Here is a 22395-nt window from a genome sequence, read left to right on the forward strand (position 1 = left end):
ATTAATCCTTCCTAATTGCCATCCTTCTGCCCAGCGCACGGGAAGAACACCTCACTCATTCTTTCAGGGTGCTGAGAGGTGGGCAAGGCCTTCCATGCTGCCTGTGGAGCTCTCTGAATGAAAGGCCTGTGTCCCTATCCTGTGGATGAGGAGACTGAGAATAAACAAGGCACATGTTTCCAGAGTCGCTGGGCGTGGTGGGAACATCTGTGTGCAGCTGCATTTCTCCATTTCCGGGAGAACTAGAGAAAGAGGAAAAGATGGACTGGTGAGCACAGAACGAATCTGAAAGACGTTGTCCATCCCTGCCTGAACCTGAATGTGGGAGGCTGCACTTAGCACCTACTGTATACCAGGAACCGAGCTGGACATTTCCACATTATTTCATTTCATCTCCAAAACAACCCTCTATATTATAAATTCCATTTTATAGCTGATAAATCTCAGACTCAGGGAAATGAAGTGATTTGCCCAAAGCCCCCTAGGTAGCAGGAGACAAGACCAAAATTTGAACAGTTTCTTCATTCATTTTGATTCACTCTTCAACAGGTATTTTTTGTAGAGCTACAAGTATTTAACATAGAGTAATGGGCACTGTGTCCATAGACAAACCAGGCCATTGGGAGAGGCCAAAGTCCCTGTAGGGCTGGGCTTTAATCTGAGACTGGCCTGTATGTCCTAACCAGACGGGACATGCTGAGTAGCCGGGGCCGGGTCCAAGGAGGAACCCAACCCTGGAAAAATCTGTCTCTTCTGCCATTTTCCTCCTTCCCGAGGCAAAGGATCACTAAATACAATTTCACAACAAGAGCTTCCATTTCTCCCAATCCTGGGAGAAATGTCCCAGCACAGCACACTAGTTCACAGCCATTTCAAAAGCAGCAGAACAGAACAGAGGAGGGATGGCTGGAGCTCAGTCAGCCAAGTTGTATAGACTGTACTCTAGACTTCCAAGTGCAATTCCCAGGTTCAAGCGCTAACTCTGATACCTCCTGGCTTGGCACAGGTCATGTCATCTCCTGAAGCCTTCGTCCCCCATCAAGTTAAATACTCCTTCTTGCAGTATTTGTAAGAGTACTTCTTGCAGTACTCTTTCCACTTATGGTGGAAATCAAAGGCGGTAACATCCAGCACACAGGAAGTGCTTTCAACAAACATGAGAAAAAAGATCCACCAAGGCTGGTGGGCAATGTAGGAAGGTTTCAGAGGGAGCCAAAACAAAGCCATGTTCCCTGGATGGAAGAGAAGAAGCCCTGTGAAGGCAGGGGCCACATCTGTGTCCCAGTGCCTAGGACAGAGTCTGGCATATAATAGGCCTTTTAATAAACACTTATGAATTTAGCAATGAATGAAGATTGGGCAGTGTCATGGGGGTACAAGAAGAGGTCAATGGCGGACAACGTGCTGGGCAAAACTTGAATCCTGGGGGCCAGGGTCTCGTGTCAACACATGACTGGAGAATGAGAGAAAGGTCATCATCCTTCCAGACCCAGTATCTGGAGGAAGGCAAAGCCTTGATCTCAAACAGGCAGAAAGTGCCTGATTTCTAGCCATGGGGCACTTGATTTGGCAAGACTGGCTGCTGGGATGAGTCTAGGGGCCCCCTGGAGTTCACAGCTGTCCCAGCCAAGCCCGTTAGAACTAGGACCATTTCAGACATGCCCCATGTTTGGAACCCTTTCTCTGGAACTTCTGGATCAATGTGGCAGAAAGACAATGTCACCAAAGCCAATCCTGGGTCCAAAAATACAACCAAAAGTGTTACACAAAGAAACATGGTGGACCTGGATTCCCAATGGTTGGGACTGAGGCCACGGGCCTGCTTCTTGCCTCGACCAGGCCTGTGTGGCCTCAGAACTCGGCAGGCAGGGTTGATGGAGGTCAGCCTGTCCCCTCCCTGCCTTGCACTCAGGCCAGGGCTCTGTGACCCATCTCCATCACCACCCACCTCTGCCTGAGCTCCCATCAGCTTCTGAAATATTGTCACGATCCTGCATGAGCTGTGGCAGGCTACAATTAATTAACTAATCAGTTTTACTCTATCAGCAAGTGCAGACCAGGAATGTTAAATAAACAAATTAAAGGCTGTGGTTCACTAAAGCTCAGCCCAGTGAAATAATAATGAGGCAAAGTTAACTGCTCTGAACAGAAGGAAGAAGGATGTTATAACGGAATACACCAGGGCAGTCATATCCTACAAAAAGGCAGAGAAGATTCTGCCAGGGGGACCCTCTCACCCCACGCTCCACTCGGGGAAAGTGGTGGGGACCCACAAGGACAGCAGAGAGAGCAGAGCTCCACAGCCAGCCGGAACTGGACTTGAAGTCCAGCTTGAGTGCTTATCAGCAAAAATCCACCCCAGCTTGACTGCGTATCAGGAAGTCCCTTAACTGCTTGGAGCCTCAGTTTCCTAACTTATCAGAAGGAGGAGGAAGGGAGCAGCAGTTATCTCCCGCCCGCCCGCCTGCATCAGCACTCACGTGCGTGAGCCTGGCGGCTCAGGCAGACCGGGGCACGGAGGGGCCGACACCCCGGGAGCAGCTCTCCACCCGTGATTAGTGCGAGCTGGTGGGTCCCCACTCTAGCTCCTCACCTTTAGGTGGAACGACTCCCAAGTCTCCCAGAGGCCCCCCTGGGGCTGTGCCCCAACGCCCAAAGCCTGCTGGCTCACGCACACTGTACTGTCTCCCTTCCTGCCCTCTCTCCCCTCCCCAGACCCCCGCCGGTGCTTCCCTGAGCACCTGCCAAACCAACTACTTGCAATCAAAATCTGCTTCTGGGAGAATCCAGCTTGAGACACATTCTTTAGACAGATTTGGGGAGCTATTTTCAAATGTTCTGCCCCTTCCTCTCTCAGTTACTTTGTAATTCCAATTCATAGTGGCCACAGGGGTTTAAACTTCTCTGAGGATAATGGGCCCGTTTGTCCCACTGGTAGCACAGCTTGGGGGAACTTGCCTTTATGGCCATTCATTTGTTCCACAAACATATACCTAGAGCTGCCATGGGCCAAGGACTGGTCTAGGGGCTGGGGGTCCAGCTGTGAGCAGCGCCGACAGACATCACTTGCATGGTTAAGAGGCACAAACATCCAACCAGCTGTGACTCCGACGCAGGGAGAAGGCACTATCACAGCACAGGACTAGACGGAGGCCTTCCGCTTCTGGGCCCGGCATGTTCACTGCCTGCCTGTGGGACGGGAAGCCAGGCACACCCGCCATGACCTTCGGCCTCCTTGGCTGCAAAGTGAAGACGTTGAGACCCTGGCTGAAAATGAGCCAAGAGCTCTGGAATCTTTCAGAAACTGTCTCGACCGTTCTCCCAGAGACAGAAACTGTCTCTCTGTGGTTACTCACCCAGGAATTGATATCTGGGCAATTTTCCAGCATCGCTGTTGGATGATAATGTTCTTTCCCAAGATTTTATCTAGACAGATCAGCATGTGGGGCTGTCAACAAAGGTCTGTACTTTCCCTCTGCCAGGGTCTCCTGTTTGGAAGCTGAGTGTGGCCCTCAGGGAAGCCCCTCACTCGCGCCTGGGGCAGCAGCATCTCAGTTCTCCCCTAATGAAATCATCAGGAAGGCAACTTGTGGGGACTTTCTGAGCTCCCATGCATGGAAGCCTCCAGCCCTGGGTTCTAGCACGAACCTCAGACAGTGTATCTGAAAAGCCAGTAAGAAAAGGCCCCAGATAATGTTCTAGAACTTAGAGAAAAGGGATCCAGAGGGAGAGAGCTACACCATGGGACAGTCACAGAGGTGGTCCCACATTCTCCCCGGCCCTGGGTGTCTTCGAGAGGTGGCAGGGAGGGTCCCAGCCATGCTCAAACCAAAGAGATGGTAATTATCTCAGGGCAGTGCTTCCAATTAGGGCCCTTCTAATGGTGCTGGGTTTTCCCTGCCAGTTACAGGTAAGAATCTAAGTGACAAATGGTGATGTGGAGCTCCGTTATAACTGCACACAGATCCCTCTGGCAAAGAATATTAATATGTTCCTCTCCTGCCCTCCCAACCACACACACACACACACACACACACGTTTACCCTGCTCTGCACTGTGCTAACACCCCTTCTACCTTTGCAGCTATTTTAGAACATCAGAGCACTCTGTAACGTCACAGGATGTTTGTGGGATGCTCTTCATAACACCCACCAGGATCTCCTGGATTCCTCCTCCCCTCATGCACACCTTTCCAGCTGGAACCGGGAGACTGTGCTCAGCTCTCCCCGTATATGACTAGTAATACTAATAACAACCATCACTATTTATTCATAGATTACCTTGTGTCAGGCCCTGTGCTAAGCGTTTTATGTGCATTAATTCAGGGGTTACCAAGTGGCCTGAATCTACACACACACACACCCACCTCCACTGCCTGTCTATGTAAATAATGTTTTATTGCAACAGCCACACCAGTTTGTTTATGTATCATCTATGGCTGCTTTAGTGCTACAACGGCAGAGTAACTGAGACTGAAACCGTATGGCCCACGAAGCCTAAAATATGTCCTATCTAGCCCTTTACGGAAAAATTTTGCTGACCCATGCATTAACTCATCTTACCCTTTTCCAAAGCCCTGGGGATCATTGTAAAAGTCCTTTCTATTAAAAGAAACAGGGATTCAGAGAGGTTAAGTACTTTGCCCAAGGACACACAGCTTATAAGTGACAGAAGTATGGTTTGAAACCCAGAAGTTCAGGGTGCAAGTCCTGGCCTCCAGTGATCCACCCACAACTTCTTGTGAAAGTGAATCAGAAATGACCAATGAACCCCTGGCCAACAGGAGGGCTGGGAAGGTGGGAGCAGGTTAGGGGCCACTGATCAATGAGATAACTGGCAGCTCCAGGGCAGTATGAGGGACCAGGGCCTCACAGGTGTTGAGTCTGGAAGGGATTTTTGCTCCTTCCTTTCTCCATCTCAGTGAATGCTGAGTGGCTCGTGTCTGCTGGACTTTTAACAAGATTCAGCAACACACAGAGCAACTTGCTACCTGCTGTTATGGATGGCGCAGTACCAGGGCCTGGTGAATAGCAGATGCTTAAACTTATTTACAAAGGTCGTCTTCACTCTTCTTAAGTCTCTTTTCCACGTTGGATGGAGAATGGAATGGGGCAATGCTGTAACGGTCCTAGAATTTCCAAATTTCAGAAGTGTCTTCAGCGCTAAGAAGTCACCCTCCCTCTGGGCGCCCAGTCCTCCCCGGAACATCCCCTAACTTAGTTTGTCCTGGCTCTTCTGGGCCCATCCCAGGACCCCACGCTGAGCATCCCCATGTGTTTCCTGCCCCTCCTAGGACCTGGGTCCTCCCCATTGGGGTCCAGTGATGCCCACCTTCAGTTGCCTTCAAGCTGCAGAGTTCTGTGCAAACACAGATACCCCATCTCTCTCCAGAGAGTCTGCTTCACCAGGGGCAACTTGGGGTTCGGGTCTGTTAAAGCCCCACCAGGGCAGTTTGGCCTGAGGACGAGCGCTCTGGTCCATTATGCCTCAGCACATCCCTGTTTGCTGAGGGTGGCTTTGCAAACCCTGGTTGACCTGGAGGGTCCCCTAAGCGTGGCTGGTATTCTCCTTCCAACAGTCAAATACGTGTCACAAAGGGCCACGAAGGCTTCCGATTGGAAATTTCCTCTGGTCGAAAAAATCACAGCTGAGCAGGTTGATTGCATTGGTACCAATTAGTACAACAAAAACCCAACATGAAAAGGATAACCTTACAGTCTAGGAAGTTTGCCAGAATCTCAGTCCACTCAGGTCATTATCTAACTCCTGCCTCTACACCTTCAATAAAACTGATAACGACATTTAAATGGGCGATGAAGTTGCATTGTCCTTACTGCAAAGGAACAGAATTTGGAAACCTGGTGATGGAATTTTTGTCAAAGTCTCATTCAAAAAAAAAAAAAGAAGAACTGATGATATGAAGCTTCAAGTGATGCCATGAAGCTTGCAGTTAGATCAAGGTTCAAACTCAGGCCCTGGTGCCTCTGAAACATCAGTAGCTTGGGCAAGCCTCTTCAGGTCCCCAACCCTAATGTTTTCATTAATAAAATGAAGATAAAGATGCTCCCTCCCCAGAGTGGTTAGAGGGCAAAATACTTAAGTAAGGGGCCTGGGACATGGCTGGTCCTCAGCAAACACTTACTTAGAATAAGACTGGCTGCCACTGAGAAGTTTGTCTCCTGATAGGAGAGGAAAAATCATGCACAGAGATTGTGACCAAAGCCAGTAAATCATGAGGATAGTTCAGAGGGTCAGCAGAAGAAAAAACGGAAGAGAGAAGACTTTAGGAAGAAGGAAGTGTTTGATCTTGGTCTGGGAGGGCGATATGGTGGGATTGCAACATTTAAGGTTGGGGAGAAAAGGCAAGCCTGGTAGAGGGACGGCGGAGGCGCACCGGGGCGGCAGCTGACCCAGACCGACCAACAGCAGCCCCACTGCCAGCGGGGTTTCAACAATAGATGGATCAAGCAACCCAGGGTGCATTCATTTCCACACAAGGACAAACGGCAGCATCCTGGGGGGTGGGGGGAAGGGCTGAAGGAGGTTTTATCTCCAAGGTCAGCTTGGGATTGAGGAGCTCTGACATTTTTGCCCTCTCTGCCACCAGCCAGGGGGCAGGGGCAACCCAAAGCCTAGAGGCAGAAGGGGCCAGGACAACGAGGCTGAGAGAGCCAGGGAGCTGCCCGAGGCAATGAGCACGGCCCTGACAAATGGGAGCTTTACCCACACCTGGCCCAAAAACACCCCGCAAAGAGAGCCAGCCAATAGGGCTGACATATAAAGCATTTTAGTTTTCTGCAACATATGCTATATTCATCTACTTATGGAAAGGGAAACTCTAGGGGTATGGGGAATGGGTTTTTATATAGTTTGGGATGGCTCAATATTTTCTAAGATGAGCTGCCTCAGCCTTTGCGTGAAAAGGCACCTGTGGCCAGAGAGGAGGCTGTGCCCAGAGGCACATTTGACCCAGTGTCCCCGAAACTGTGCCAGGAGATCCTCCGGACACCAGCATCCTGCCAGATGGTCCAGTTAAAAATCTCTGAGATCAAGTCTTTGGAAAAGGTTCAGCCGCACTTTCTTTGCAGTGGTGGGACTTCAGAGTGGCTGAGATGCTGACACACGTGACGAATCTGCAAGGAGAAGGGTACGCAGTGCTATCCAAGTTCATAGCACCATATGCCGCCACCCTGCCTTCTTCCCTAAAAGGCCCTCTGAACAGCTTTGCTGCCCTGGGATCCAGGGAGCAGTTTAGGATGGATGGAGAGGGCAATATAAAGGAACGTAGCTTCCTTGCGCACAGGGGCCATCCGGGGCAGGTGCGTGCACCTGTGCTCAGGTAGCAGAATGAGCCTGGGCCTCCTCCAGCCTGTCTCCCCACCAGTCTATACCCAGCTGCCTTCTGGAGAACAGGTATTCCCAACAGCCTGCCATGTGCCCTGTGCTTCCTTATTTAATTGCATTCTCACGGTATTCATTCCCAGGTCAACCATATGAAATAGTTACCGTCAATGTCATGTTATAATACCGGAAACCAAGGCAGCTCAGGGAGGGTAGGAATACTGCCCAAGACCCCACGGCTGTAAAAGGAAGAGCTGGGATTTGAACCACATCTGCCACATTCGGGTGGGCGTTTCAACGCCATGCCAGGGAGAGACGCAGGGATAAATGCTCAGTTTCCCTGCAGAACAGCAGCCACTGTCTGGCTGCCCACCAGCTGACTACATATGAGCAGATGCGGCAGGCGGGGGAGAAGACTGGAAAGCCGAGGGGTTCTGCGTTCCCGCAGCTGTATCGCTGGGGTCTAGCTTCCCCGCCAGCTCCAGCAGGTTCCTGGTGCTCAATTTGAGTTACCAGATAATTATGTCCACAGATGTAACACCGAGGAAGCTGAGCTTCCACCCACAACAGAAGCTGGAAGAAATGTGCGTTTATTTTCCCCTGACATCATCATTTTGTCCTCTTCTACTCTTTTGTCTCTGACTTATGGGCCAAACTCTGGAAGCTTCTAGAAATGAGTGAAGCAGAGGCAGGGGGACAGTATGCTGGACTGTTCGACATTGTTTTTATCTCTGATTCCTTCCTTTCTGCCTCCACCGCTTCACACCCCAGATCTGAGCCAATCATTAAGTCCTGACTCCCCACCAGCTGCTGTGTGGTCTTGGTCAAATCCTTGCCTTCTCTGAGCCTGTGTCCTCACTTGTTATTGTAAGCAGAATAATGGTCTCCCAAAGATGTCCACATCTTAACCTTACGAATATGTCACCTTACACATCAAAAGAAACTTTGCAGATGTGATTGAGTATCTTGAGATTGGGAGATTATCCTGGATTATCTGGGGGTGGGGGGCTCAATGTAATCACGAGAGCATAAAAGAGAACCAGATAGATGGCAGCAGCATGAGGACTTAGCCCAGAGTTGCTGACTTTTAAGATGGAGGAGGGGCCATGTGTGAAGGAATATGGGCAGCCTCTAGAAGCTGGAAAAGGCAAGGAAACAGATTCTCCCCTAGAGCCTCCAGAAGGAACACAGCCCTTGATTTTAGCCCAGTGAGATACATATCTACAGAACTGTTAAGATAATAAACTTGTGTTGTTTTAAGCCACTAAGTTTTTGGTAAGTTGTTACAGCAGCAACACAAAACTAATACACATGGATGAGGAGGCGGTTCTCTCCAGTTAGAAAAAGTCAAGTGATTTTGTCACTGGTGAAATGATATCTATACAGCAAGAGCTTCCAACAGCAGTTGTGCTCTCAGGACCCTCTGGCAGTGGTAACATCTTCCATGTGGCTCTGCGACCCTCCAGGATCTCAACAGTCCCTCAGGAGCCACAGCACCTGGAAGTTGGCTCATCTGTTACCCTGGGTCTGTGACCCCAGACCCCAGATGCACACTGACTAGATGCATATTGACTAAAACCAATATTTTTAAAAACAAACATTTACTGAGTGTCTACCTAGTGCCCAGCACCTTGTTAAGCAATTTCACAAACTGTATTTCATTATTTCACTCATTCCCTAGAGATACCTAATTATTGTTATTCCCATGTTACAGCTGATGAATAAAAAAGACAGCTTAAGCACCTTGAGCAAATTTACACAGACAGCAAATGGCACAACTTGAACTTGAGCCAAGTTTCTCCAGCTGCAAATCCTATGGTCTGACACTGTGGAAGAAGGGATGATATCTAGGTACATCAGCAAGCAAAATAATCAGATAAGCAGACAAGCATAAACCACTTGCAATGCCTTTAAAAGCCACAGGTGAAATAGTAAAGTGCCTGGCATATAGTAGGTGTTCAATAAAACTGAATTGACTTTTTAATAAAAGAGTAAATGCGTTTGGAGCAAATAGAACATTCACTTTTCCCCGTTATTCATTTCAAAGATGAGGAAACTTGCAGAAAAGAGTCAATGAATTCAAAAATGCAAAACAGTTGTCCAGCCTACAAGAGCACAACTGATGCAGAGTGAGGGTTAGATTAGCATCATCCTAAGTTAGAGGTTAAGGGAGAGGAGGAATGTGATACTGCGTTAGACTCAAGCGAGAAAGATGATGGAAAAGGCATAGGTTTCTAAAGGTTCAATTACAGAGACTGACAAGGCCATGGAAAGGGTGAGAAGGCTGTCTTGACAATTTGCTTTTAGATGTCAGTCACCAGAGCTCCTGCTGTTTCTAGGAAACCAGGGAGCAGAGACAGAGGCAGCATGCCGTCCCCACACCCTTCCTCCAGGCGTGGCTTAAAGAAGCCAGTCTTATGGGTTGAATTGTGTCCTCCCCAAAATTCATACGTTGAAGTCCTAACCCCTAGAACTTCAGGATATGAGCTTATCTGGAGATACGGTTTTTACAGAGGTCACCAAGTTAAAGCGAGGTCATGAGGGTGGACTCTAATCCAATATGACTGGCGCCCTTGTAAGATGGGGAAATTCTGGACACAGACAAGTACAGAGGGAAGATGATGAAGAAACACAGAGAAAAGATGGCCACTCGCAAGCCAAGGAGAGAGGCCTGGAATAGACCCTTCCCTCCCAGCCCTCAGAAGGAACCAACCCAGCCAACACCTAGATTTGGACTTCCGGCCTCTAGAACTGTGCGACAGTAGATTTCTGTTGTTTAATCCACCCAGTCGGTGGCAGGTCTCGCAAGTTAATATGAGGGCCTAAGTGGAAAGGGACAGGGCGGGGAGACTTGGCAGAAGGACGGCAGCCTCAGAAGGAGGGTCTCCTCCAGCGTGGACAGACTGGGCACCATCTAAAGGTTCCTCAGAACCAGATGGAGTTTGTTTCCACGCAGGCAGAGGCAGAGGATGAGCACACAAGGTAAGTCCTCAGAGGCCCCTCCTGGCCAGACGAAGGAGCCGCTAACCAGCGAGTGGTGGGTTCACAGATGGCCCCGCATGAGCTCAGCCCGCAGGGAACACACAGGCCACCGGGCCGCTTCACTCATCTGTGCACGTGGTCACTCACAAATCCACCCTGCGCCCCTGTGCCTCCCCACCCGCCTCCCCTCAACCACTCCTCGTTTACACGTGACCAGGGGAGCTGCGGGCTTGTACCGCTCAGGAGAGACTGAGGCCCTCCGGTCTTCTCGTTTACCGCAATGTTTTATGGCAAAATTGCTCTGGGCATTGTCACAGGTTGGCTGGCTGGGAAGCAGAATCTAAGACAGAGGTCGATAAGCAGAAGGTTTATTAGGGAGTCCTCTCGGGCTCAACACCCGCAGAAGGGAAGGGAAAGAAGCCGGACTGGGCAGAGGGAGCACGTTAGGTGCAGCGGGGTCTCCATGGAAAGCTCAGCCAAATGCACAGGGAATTCTGAGGGCTGGGGGACCCTGCACAACTGTGCCTAGTTGGGGTGAGAGGGTCAGGCCTTTAGACCCCCACAGCACTCAGCCACAGGAGGTAGGCCACCTCCAAAGACGGGAAGATTTTGGGGCGGGAGCTCTCTCCGGCTGAGGAAATCCTGCAGCAGGGGGCTCTACGGACATACAAAGTTTAGGTTGTACAAGGTTTTTCAAGACCCCATCCCTGGATTACATCAAGGACTGCCTGGGCTCACTAGGGGGCTGCAAAGCCCAATCTGCTGCTGCCGTCCAGGTGTCTCCTCAGCCATCCATTTTCTCTTGACCCTGTGCCCAGAGCAGAAGCCTGATTAGCTTAACTAAAGGAGCTAAATTTCAATTCCACCATCAGATGCATGTGTGCCCTCAGAAGCTCTACTCTGCTATTTAATTTCCCACAGTATTAGGGTCCCAGGAGTTGGAGGTAGAGAGACAGACAGAAGCAGTAATCTGGATCTTTCCCCAGAGTCAAGTTTCCAAGGTGAGAGCATCTTTAACCACCATCCCTCTGTGCTGAATCCACTTCACAGCTTGATGCCACCGTGCAGAACAAAGTTATACGTGAAGGTGGCAGCCGCTGACGCTGCTACGGCTCCGTCACGTGGCTCTCAGTAACTGGGCACAGCTGAGCACAGAGATCACCTTGGCATCTCCGCATGAGCCCAGAAGAGGGGTCACCTGACTGCACTGAGTGTTCGGAAAAATCACCCAGGGAGGAGATGCTGCAGCTCGATCTTGAAGAATGAGGAACAGTAAATAAGAAGAAAGGAGAAGGCATTCCAGGCAGAGGAAAGCATGTGCGAAAGTATGGAGGCAAGGAAAACATATTTTAACATGAGAATCCATGCCCAGAGATGTATAGCAATTTATTTCTCACATGAGTGAATGTCAATGTTTGGCCTTGAACTCAGGATTCCTGAGCCTTGGATCTAAACTGCAATAAACACAGTGTTGATTTCTATGTCAATAGATACTGATTAAGAGAATTATGTCACATGCTCAGTTGTGCAGAACGAGGAAGGAAACCCAGTCTCCCAGCCTCCAAAAGCCCCCTCTTATCATGGTGGCTGGACTTAAACTCTGACCCAGCAGATCCGGAGTTGAATACCAGCTCCAGCATTTACTAACCATGAGATTTGGGGAAAGTTACTGAACGCTGCATTCCTTTTGCTCCGTAAATGGGCATAGTGGCCCCTTCAGAGTGGTCATGAGGATGCAAGGTGGTGGGGGCATTGGGTGAAGAAGGAGGTATTGTATGTAAAGGATCCAGACCAGGGTCTGGTCTGGCCACAGTAAGGATCTTGTAGAAAGAGCTCAATCGTCATAGACATAGTGGGCACTTGACTCTTAATTCTTGCTGGTCTGCTATCTGAACCTCCACCCCCTTCCCAGGCATCCGCAGCACTCAGTGGACACCATTCCTCTTCTCTATGGGGTGGAGATATAGTCAGATGTCAAGTCCTCAGGTGGGACCTTGTATACAGTGTAGACTAAGGACTCACTGGTGCATGGTGTGGATGTAAGGAGGTAACCAATGTACAGCATCTGGCAAGGAGCAGGTTTGTGATACAAATGGTACAAAAATGACAATACATTGAGGATCGGCCTGAGGCTGTGTTTTTTTTTTAATAAATTTATTTATTTTTGGCTGCGTTGGGTCTTCATTGCTGCGCGCGGGCTTTCTCTAGTTGCTGCGAGCGGGGGCTACTCTTTGTTGCGGTGCGCGGGCTTCTCATTGTGGTGGCTTCTCTTGTTGCGGAGCATGGGCTCTAGGCACGAGGGCTTCAGCAGTTGTGGCACACGGGCTCTAGAGCGCAGGCTCAGTAGTTGTGGCGCACGGGCTTAGCTGCTCCACGGCATGTGGAATCTTCCCGGACCAGGGCTCAAACCCGTGTCCCCTGCATTGCCACGTGGATTCTTAACCACTGCACCACCAGGGAAGTCTGAGGCTGTGTTTTTGAGGAAACACAGCTCTGAGCAGCTCTGTCTCCATTTACCAAGACTTTTAGTGGAGAATCTGGAACTGAGGTTGGAGTCTGACATGTAGTCCATTAGAGGCACTCACCTCCCTTGGCCAGCTTCCTCTACCTACACAGTCATGGGAGCCAAGGACCCAGATCCTTTAAGCTTGGAAAACCCTTCCCCTGGACAACCTGGGAAAAAGAGGCCAACAGGCACCTTCTCGACTAGAATTGGCCAAGAATTGTCTGTTGTCTCAATCCTTTAAAGTAAGTTTCCTTTAGACTCCATGCTCCTAGAGCCTCCACTGGAAAGCCCCAGAGGCCAGCCTCCCTGGTTGAACAGGGGTCCTGAGAGAAGCCAGAGGTCTGAGATGCTCTTTTGATGGCCTGGAGGAAGGTGTGACTCCTGTGTAAACCCCTGCTGAGAAGCCAGCACTGCTGGGGCTGGATGGGAGGAGAGCATCTGCTCACAGGGTCATCTTGTTGATCCTTGGTGGTCCACGGATGAGAGACAAACCTCCTGACTCAAGGAGCTGTGGAGGCCCCTGAACAAATGCAATACAGGGCCAGCTGCTCAGAAGGATGAGGGAGTGCCGAGTGGACGCAGAGAAACGGGAGCAAAAAGCCTTTGGTAGAATAAGTGGAGATGACACAACAGCCATGGTGGTTTGGGGGGAGCCCTGAGTTGGGGGAGGTGAGGCCAGATGGGTAAAGACCCGAAATTCCACACCAAACCCTGGCTCACACTCAGAAGACAAAGAATAGCCACTGAGGGATATTAGACCCAAAGATGACATGATTGGATTCTCTCGACAATCTGATGAGTTATTTGGTTTGGAGACAAGGCAAGAATTCCAGAGAAGGTGTTGGAGGGACCAGTGATTTTACTAAGTTCAAATCCCTTATTTTTTTAACATGTTTATATGCACCCATGTGCTTATGATACCCTGGCACCCTTATGTGAACAAATGTTCCCGGGGCTGGATGGTAGCCTCAAATGCCATGCCCCCCTGCCAAAGTTCACGGCACACACAATTGTCAGACTAAGCTCCCTGAAGTATATCCCTGACCACATCAGGTCTCTTTCTGCTCAGGGAACCTCTGTACCTTTCCATCACCCAAAGAATAAATCCCAGCCTCCATCACTGCCAAACATCCACAGTCCCTTTGACTTTTTTTCCATACTTCCATTTCAGTCTTGGTGATCATGACCCCTGTTCAAGAACTTCTGTCCTGTGTGGTCAAAGTGTGTCTGTCACTCTTCCCGTGACTTAATCCTGGGTCCTCAACTCCAAGCCTTTTTAATTGCTGTTTTCTCTGCCTGTGAGGCTCTCCCTCCACACCCATCTTCTCATCCAAATTCCAGCACCGGAGGCCCAGCTCTAATGATACCCCTCCCAGGAAGTCCGTCCCACTTCGCCCAGTCCTTGGTGGGATCTCCAACTCTCACCCCCATCTCACTCTGCCCCTAAAATTACTGCATTGTTTTAAAATCACTGGTGAACAGGTTATCAGTTCCCTATTAGCCTGTGAATAGCTAGAGGACAATAAGCCAAACTTATCATTCCTGCTTTGTTAACAGAGCCTTTTGCATAAAAGATTTTTAATAAATGGGTCTTCTTTGAGTGCTATATGCTCAGGCTTTGACTTCATTTTAACTCCTAATTCTATTCTCCTGCTATGTCTCAGAGATGGACATCCTGCCTCTGCCCTAAGAGTAAGTCCCTCTCGAGCCACGCCATACATCCATGGTAACCAGAAACCACCCACAGGACTAAAATCCACATTTACCGCCAGACTGACAGGCTCATGATGTAGTCAGTTTCCTTAAAGGTGGTTAACTTAATGTCTAGGTACAAGTGGTTTAACGTAGCCCTCTTTGATGGTCATGTAATTAAATTCCACCCCAAAAAGATTCTTGGACAGATCCTACATCATGATCTTCATTTTCAGGGAATAATATATACTCCCCTGTTTGTCTCCATCAGGTTCAACACACATACATTTTTTTTTTTCTAACATCTTTTTTGGAGTATAATTGCTTTACAATGGTGTGTTAGTTTCTGCTTTATAACAAAGTGAATCAGCTATACCTATACATATATCCCCATATCCCCTCCCTCTTGCGTCTCCCTCCCACCCCTCTAGGTGGTCACAAAGCACCGAGCTGATCTATCTGTGCTATGTGGCTGCTTTCCACTAGCTATCTATTTTACATTTGGTAGTGTATATATAAGTCCATGGACTTATATAGACACATACATTTTTAATAAGTTTGTTCTGAATTTAGCTGGTCTGGACAGAAGTCAAAGGGAAGGAGATTAAACAGTGTTCTGAGCACCGAATTTCAGCGTCCTGTTCTGTGGAATTTAGAGCAAGAATGTCTGTGAGAACCCTGAGAAGACTCAGAGCGCTCTGGCTGATGGCTGCGACGGGACGGTGATTCTTACGATAATTCTGAGTTAAGGCCAGGAAATGCGAACTTCTCTCACGGGGGAGCTCCCACTTCCGATCTTCTCTTGTGTTTAGGTGCGAACAAAATGAGGCAAAGAAATGTACATGCTGCTTTGATAAATTTAGCCTCTCCCTCAATTATAAAATCTCTAGTCATTTCTCAGACTAAAGGCCCCAGCGTGGGTGACTGACTCCGAATGTCACCCCCTCCCTCCCCAGCTCAGCAGTGGGGTATAAGGGACAGAGGGAGAAGCAGGGTTTTTCAGTCACAAAGGCCAGAAAGGGGTGGGGATGGGCGTGAGACTCCTGGTTCAGGCACTTGCCAGCCGGCTGGCATTCAGGGGGTTACTTAGGTACACTGATTCCAAGGCCAGACCAAATGTTCATCTCTCTCTTTTTCTCTGAACCCTTAAATTCATCAACCCTGTAACCGACATTTCCACTTGGCCTTTAAGCAGGCCTCTCAAATTAAATGACTCCTAAACCAGCCCTTTGATCTTCACCCCGCAATCAACCCCCATCCCTCAGACTTCCAGCTTTAAAGGGCAACACCACCTACCACGTACTCAGGCCAAATTCCAGGGTCTAATGTTTATCCTTCTCTTTCTCTCACCCTTCCAATCAGTCCACCATCCTCTTTAAGATCTTGTTTCCTTAAGTGGGGATAATATCTCCCTTCCTCAGATGATGTGAGGATTAGACAAAACATACAGAAAGTGCCAAGCACACAGGAAGTAATCAAATGATACCCATTTCAATACTGTGCCCCTAGTCGCTGAACAAAAGCCCCCATTCTCCTGAACAGACACATAGGTTCTGAACCTGTGCATTTAAAAAAAAAAAAAAAAAAAGAATTGGAAGAAGATATGTCCTAGCGTCTAGGTTTGGAGGAGATAAATGCTAAAAGCTTTGGGGTGAGTGTCTAAGAGCCTGTGGGTGACGTAACGATGCATTAAATGAGGGTGCCCTCATTTCAGTGTGCTCCAAAGCAGCCCACTAATAAGCTATGGTCATCACAGATAAATGGAGATTTCACAAAAAGAAGAAGAGAAAAAAAAAGACAAGGAAAACAAATGCGCAATTCAGTCAAAAGGCATTTGGCTGCAGTTATGCAATTTCAAGTTCAGGATCAGGCATTATGCTTATTTTCATGTCTGATAACTAACACATCCGTTTGCTGCTGGATGCAACTATTATGGGAAAAAAAAACCACCAAAATTCAATTCACCCGCATTTGTCACTAGAGTATTGTGTCTGCTACACAAAGGCAGGAGATTGAAATGAAAGATGCCTCTTACTGAATTTTAATTTTGAGAAAATGTGACCCGTCTCTGAGCCTCGAGCACACAGTCAGCTGGGTGGTTTGAAGAAGGCTCAGTGTTCCGCACACAATCCAGGTCTTTGGCACGAAGATATGCTCTGTTTAGGCACATCCGCACCCTCGCCCCACCTTTTTTCCTATTTACAATCAAGATCTTTAGTCTTTATTATTGGTGGACTATTGATACAGATGTTTACCCAGAATAATTTGAAGAGCCCCCAAAGTCTCAAATCAGACATTTCCTCTCACTGTCGCAGCCCCTGAAACCACCCCCACCCCCATGATCGCTGGCTTTGGGAAAACACCTCTTCCCACATAGGTCTCCATTCAATGCCATGCCTGGTTGTCTGTTACCATGTTGGCTTTAGCAAAGCCAAATGCTCACCGAAGTATTATGCTCTAGGACAACAAAGAAAAAAGTCACCTTTTCTTTGACGTTTTCCCCATGGCAAGGATGAAGTGTGCGCTGGAAGTCACCATACCTGTGATAAGGGTGAAATAATAGAGAGGAGGTGGAAGGTTATACAGGAAGCGCCTCCCTTAACTGGGAGTTAAGGAGATGTGGATTTCAGACTTTGCTTTGCTTCTGGCTCACCTTGTGACGTGGAGCAAGTCCAATTCTCTCTTGTCCATAAAGTTGGGTTGAGGACACTTGCCCCTCTGGGAGCAAGTGGGGGATGGGCCAAGATGGAAGGAAGGATTGTAGGTCCAGGACCCAGCCTAGGATCTTGCAGAGAGAGCCCAATCTTCCCAGGTACGTTTGGCACTGGGCTTTTCATTTCTGGCTGTTATTTGAACCTCCATGCCCTTCCTGTGCTCAAGAAATTCTCCATTTTATGCATCAGGGACAGCCTCTCAATAGAGAAGGTGAAAATGCAAGATACCTCCTTTCTCCTCCCCCACCCCCCAGCATCTAGAGTGAGGTCTGTAACCTGGGATGTGCCTGAACGGAGTGGGGAGGTGGTGACACAAAGATTTGGGGACCGTAGAGACTCTGTTCTGGAAGTGGGTGGCAACAGTGTTCGGGCCAATGTTGAGATTCTGGGGACAGTGGTGGCAGGGGTCCTTCCAGCTGGTCGTGGACCCTGATTTTGGCTCTCACTCTGTGTGTTGCCTGGTCTCCTCTGTTCTTGCCCCTTCCCCCCTTCCTCCCTCCCTCCCTCCCTTCCTTCCTCCATTGTAAAATATCTTCAACATACCATAAAGTACTGAGATAATATAATATACACCTGGTTCACAACTGCCCAGCTTAATAAGATTTTAGCACTTTTCTAAGAAATAAAATATTATAGATAAATTTGAAGCCTCTGTGTATCCCTCTCTAATCCCATTTCCCTTTCTGCCTTCCAGATGTAAACTCTATTCTAGATTATTATTAGGCAAAGATATAATTTTAGTACATAAAATTTACTAATTTAATAAAATTCAATAAATTTCATACATGCATGTGTACACACAAACACCAATAATAACATGGGTGACTTCTGGTCCAGTCAACTTGGCAAATAGATATTCTGAAAAACCCTCTCATTACCAAATACCTAGAACAGTGATGCTTTTCAATCAACAGATGACCTCATAAAAAAAGTAAGGGAAATCAGTAGACTGAGTGAAGCAGATTGTCCCGCCTAACGTGGGTGGGCCTCATCCAATCCATTGAAGACCTGAATAGAACACAAAGGCTGAATAAAAGGGAATGTTGCCTGTCTGACTACATGAGCTGGGACATCAGTCTTCTCCTGGCCTCAGGCTGGAACTAACACCATTGGTTCTCCTGGTTCCCAGGCCTTCAGACGTGGACCAGAACTAACTGCCAGCTCTCCCAGGTCTCCAGCTTGAGATCTGGGGACTGAGATCTTGGGACTTCTCAGCCTCCATAATCATGTGAACCAATTCCTTATAATAAATTGATAGCTAGCTAGCTAGATGGATCGATCCTATTGGTTCTGTTTCTCTGGAGAACCATGACTGATACAGATTTTAGTACCAAGAACGGTTCCAGAGGAACAGAGTTTTAAGGATGAGTTTTCTGAATTGGTTCTGGGGTTTATGGGATTGACTCTCTAATCTGATTAGATGTAAAGACACTAATGACTCTATTTCCAGTAGTAAAGAGACCGCTGATGGTCCACGGCGTAATGTGATAGTAGAGATACACAAAATACCATCGCTGCATACTCCTCATCAATAATTGATAAGAAGCATGGGCTGGATGACTGCATACGATACTTTCAAACATTTCTGGTAAACCAACAAATGTAATGAAGCTGGCTGGTTGCTCCTCATGTCAGTGGACAAAGTGGAGAAAGAAAGAGCTCAGAGATAAGCTCAGAGATTCAAATTCCCAGTTCAGGAGCTGTATAAAATGAGAATCTCGACTAATACAATCTGTAAGAGGGGAGGACAGAAAATAGTCGTGGAAATGTCCAGTGGAGCCTCCGAGGTTGTGACGGGAATGGAGGAGCGGTGGTGACAGCATATAGCGTGAGATGAAAGCGACGTGGTCGTGGAACAAACACTGGGCAAGGATGCCTGAACTGCTGGTGGGAGCTCGAGACCCAGGATCAAAGAGCTCTCCTCCCCCATGGTATTTCCTTCTTAAATCTGGCTTTATTTCTGATGATGAAATGAAACAACGTAAATAAAGCCCCAGGCTTCAAGAGAACGGCATTTTTCCCCCCTGAGGAAGAAGAAATAGGGATGGAGCAAAAAGGAGGACGAGGCATGTGGGGATGCGGGCGGGTCTGGGGCAAACTCAGAAGCAGTCATCTTAGCCCCAAGGAGACAATCTGCTCCATGGAAGTCATATCTTGCCTTCTGGGCAGGGGGAAAAAAACCAAAAAACTTTGTTCAAATACTACTGTTATAAAATCACATAGGCTCTGTGAAGAAAATGTTCAGAGTAAAGAAAAGGAAACTAGAGATAGAAAAATCATCCATAGCCTCAGCACCCAAAGACATTTACTGTTGCTAACATTTCAGGGTGTTTCTTTTCAGATAAAGAATGTAATTTTTAGGGATGTGAAATGCTGTCAATCAACGGAGAGCCGTGACCACAGAGGACACTGGGGAGGGAAGGAGCAGTCCGTCGTGTTCCCGAGCCGCTGTCACATCCCCTAGGCTGGGGGCGGCAGAGCTGGGGAGCCCGGCACCTCCCCAACAAGCCCTGGGTACAGCCTCCAATAAGCCCCCCAGGATTAGGCTGTGAGGCGTCTGTGGATATGGCGGCACCTGGGGATGGTCCTGCCTGGGTCTGAGTTCTCAGGTCCCACAACAGGGCTGAGCCTCTGCTCCATCTCACATTTCTACCCAAACACTCTGGCCTGGGACACATCAAAGTGCAGAGTGTGTGTGTGACACAGCTCGGCTTCCCAGGACGGAGGCTGGGTGTGGGGACAGGGCCCAGATGGCAGGAGATGTGCTTATAAACAGCACGTGGGAGGGTGACACCCTGCTGACAGAGTGAGCCTTATCTCTGCCTGCCTGGCTCCCAGCCCAAATCTCGGGCGAGATCAGCAGTGGCCGGTGCCTCTGTGTGTCACCTGGAGCCAGCGCTGTCCCCACCCAGCCTGCGTCGTCCACAGCTGCCAGTCTCCCTGGAGGCAGGAAAGCCAGATGCACAGCTCTAGCCTCCAGGAAGTCAGTGTTGGGCGGGAGAGAGGGGGAGGAGTGGCTGATGGATTTTGGAAGGGGACATTCTCTCTCAACCAGGCCACCATCACCTTGGCAACATTTTTCCTGGTTCAAGTCAGTGCCTAATAGATCTTGGATTTATTGTCCTACATTAATGGATCCAGGAGAAGAGAGTCTCATTTTCCCCTGGCTCCGGAGGGGGTAAACTATCTTCCTCTCCATGGAGTTCCGTGTAGCAGGGAACTGCTGGTGAGGAAGCCAGTTGGGAGCAAGATCCTCGATAAAGTCTCTGTCTCTCTCTGGGTGTCAGTTTCCCGCCTGAGAAACAAGGAGGGGCTGATGTGCTAATGGGGGAGGTCCCTGAAAGCATTATTGTCGAGGGCTTGAGGACTGCATGCGGGGTGAGGATTTGTCCAGGATCTAGGTTTGGATCCTGTCTACACTGTGCGACTCGAGGCCAAAGATCTCGCTCCCCATACGTGTGATTTACAAAGTTAGGACAAGAGTTTCGACTTCACCAGAGGGACACGTGGCAATGAACGAGGGTTCTTGGTGGAAAGAAATACGGGCGCATCTAACCAAGGAACCTTTTCTCCCTTCCAAGGCGAGGGCTAAGCTGCTCCTTAAGATGCTGAGGCTGTGCCTCCAACACCTGATGACCCCTTGTAAAAAGTTACAAGGGTGTCTGGAAGCCTTGACCTTCAAGGCCCATCTGAAGACCTTTACAGAGAGGAGAGGTGGGCTGGGCTGGGGCCAGGCTGCCCCTGCTGGTGCCCTGGCCGGGGCAGGACCACAAGCAGCATTCTCCAGCAGAAATCCAATGTGAGCTATGTTCGCAGTGTAAAATTTTCTGGTTGTTACATTTTTTTTTAAAAAGGAAAAAAGAAACAGGTGAAATTAATGTTACTATAACCTGTTTAACCCAATATATCCAAATATTATTTCAATGTAGAATAAATATAAAAGATATAATTGAGTTTTGTTATTCCTTTTTTTCATCCTAAATTTTCAGAATCTGGAATGCTTTTACAATTACAGACTAACTCAATTCAGATGGTACATTTTTATTAGAAAGACCTGATTTATATTTAAATCTCATTTCTCTCTGAGCCCACGTATTTAGTGACTTCTCAGAACTCCGAAGACCAGACACACAGTTTTGGTTGCAAAGGACAGCGTCGAACAGCAATTCTTCCCCCTCCTTCCTGGGGGGCATCCTTAGTCCTGGCTACCAGATCCCACCTCCAAACTTCTGCTTGTCCCTTGCCTCCTGCCCTCCCTGCTCCTCTCCACCTACTCAAAGCTCCCGCAGGATTCAGACCCACGTGCTACATCTTCTTCCTCTAAGGATCTTCCCCGCTCACTTGGCCTTCACTTCCTAGGATCCCTACCACGCCCCCATGCATATCACTTAGTCAGCCCTGAGGACACTTGACTCCTATTTGTACCACTGAATTTCCCTTCCAACGAAACTCGGTGAAATCTGGAACCTGTTTAGTGCTTCTATTTATCTCCTGAGGGGTCCCCGATGCTATAAATCCTCACCAATACCTTGTATGTGTCTGACACAGAGCAGACACCCATGTGAAATGTTAACTGAGACTCAGTCTCTGTTCTCGAGGGGATCATATTCCAGCCAAATGCCTTGCCCCTAAGAACACAGATATTAACAGTAACTCACTTTGACAGCACTTGAGGGTTTGAAAAGCACTTCTGTGTGGCAATTTGATAATAATCCTCAGGCAGCAGTAATTCCTCAGGTCCCCCAAGAGACTGCCTTGACAGCCCACATGAAGTCCCCTCCCCAGTATGCTCTTTCTCAGACCATTAGTTTTGCCTACACAGCACCTACCACGATTTTGCATTATTTGATTTTTTGGTCTTGTCTCTGTCTCCCACTAGAATAGAAGTCCCATGAGGGCAGGGGGCACCCGTACCTCTCTCTAGGAGCACTGCGCTCTACCCATGGAAAGCACCCAACACATGTGAAAAGCAAGGAGAGGAGAGGAAAGGAAGGAAGAAAGGAAGCAAGAAAAAGAAAGAGTTCATTCACATACGCCAAGCTCAGTGCACAACTTTTTCTGCATCGGCGCGCTCTAATTATGAGCCATGTTTGTCATTCATAATTTTCCAGTGGTTACATTGTAAAAATGTAAAAAGAAGCAGGTGAAATTAACATTAAT

The 22395-nt window shown here is 48.5% G+C and overlaps 1 protein-coding gene and 1 long non-coding RNA gene across 2 annotated transcripts in view; one reads left to right on the plus strand and one right to left on the minus strand.

Annotated features, from left to right (window-relative positions):
* LOC309649477 (uncharacterized protein) overlaps nucleotides 1-22395 on the minus strand; it is a 664470-nt gene that overhangs the window by 242944 nt on the left and 399131 nt on the right. The gene's annotated exons all lie outside the window — the stretch shown is intronic.
* The window catches only part of LOC309649497, a 431245-nt gene that overhangs the window by 125704 nt on the left and 283146 nt on the right, over nucleotides 1-22395 (plus strand). The window lies entirely within an intron of this gene.

This window comes from Balaenoptera physalus (genome assembly GCF_965194825.1).
Source record: "Balaenoptera physalus genome assembly, chromosome: 19".
Lineage (NCBI taxonomy): Eukaryota > Metazoa > Chordata > Mammalia > Artiodactyla > Balaenopteridae > Balaenoptera > Balaenoptera physalus.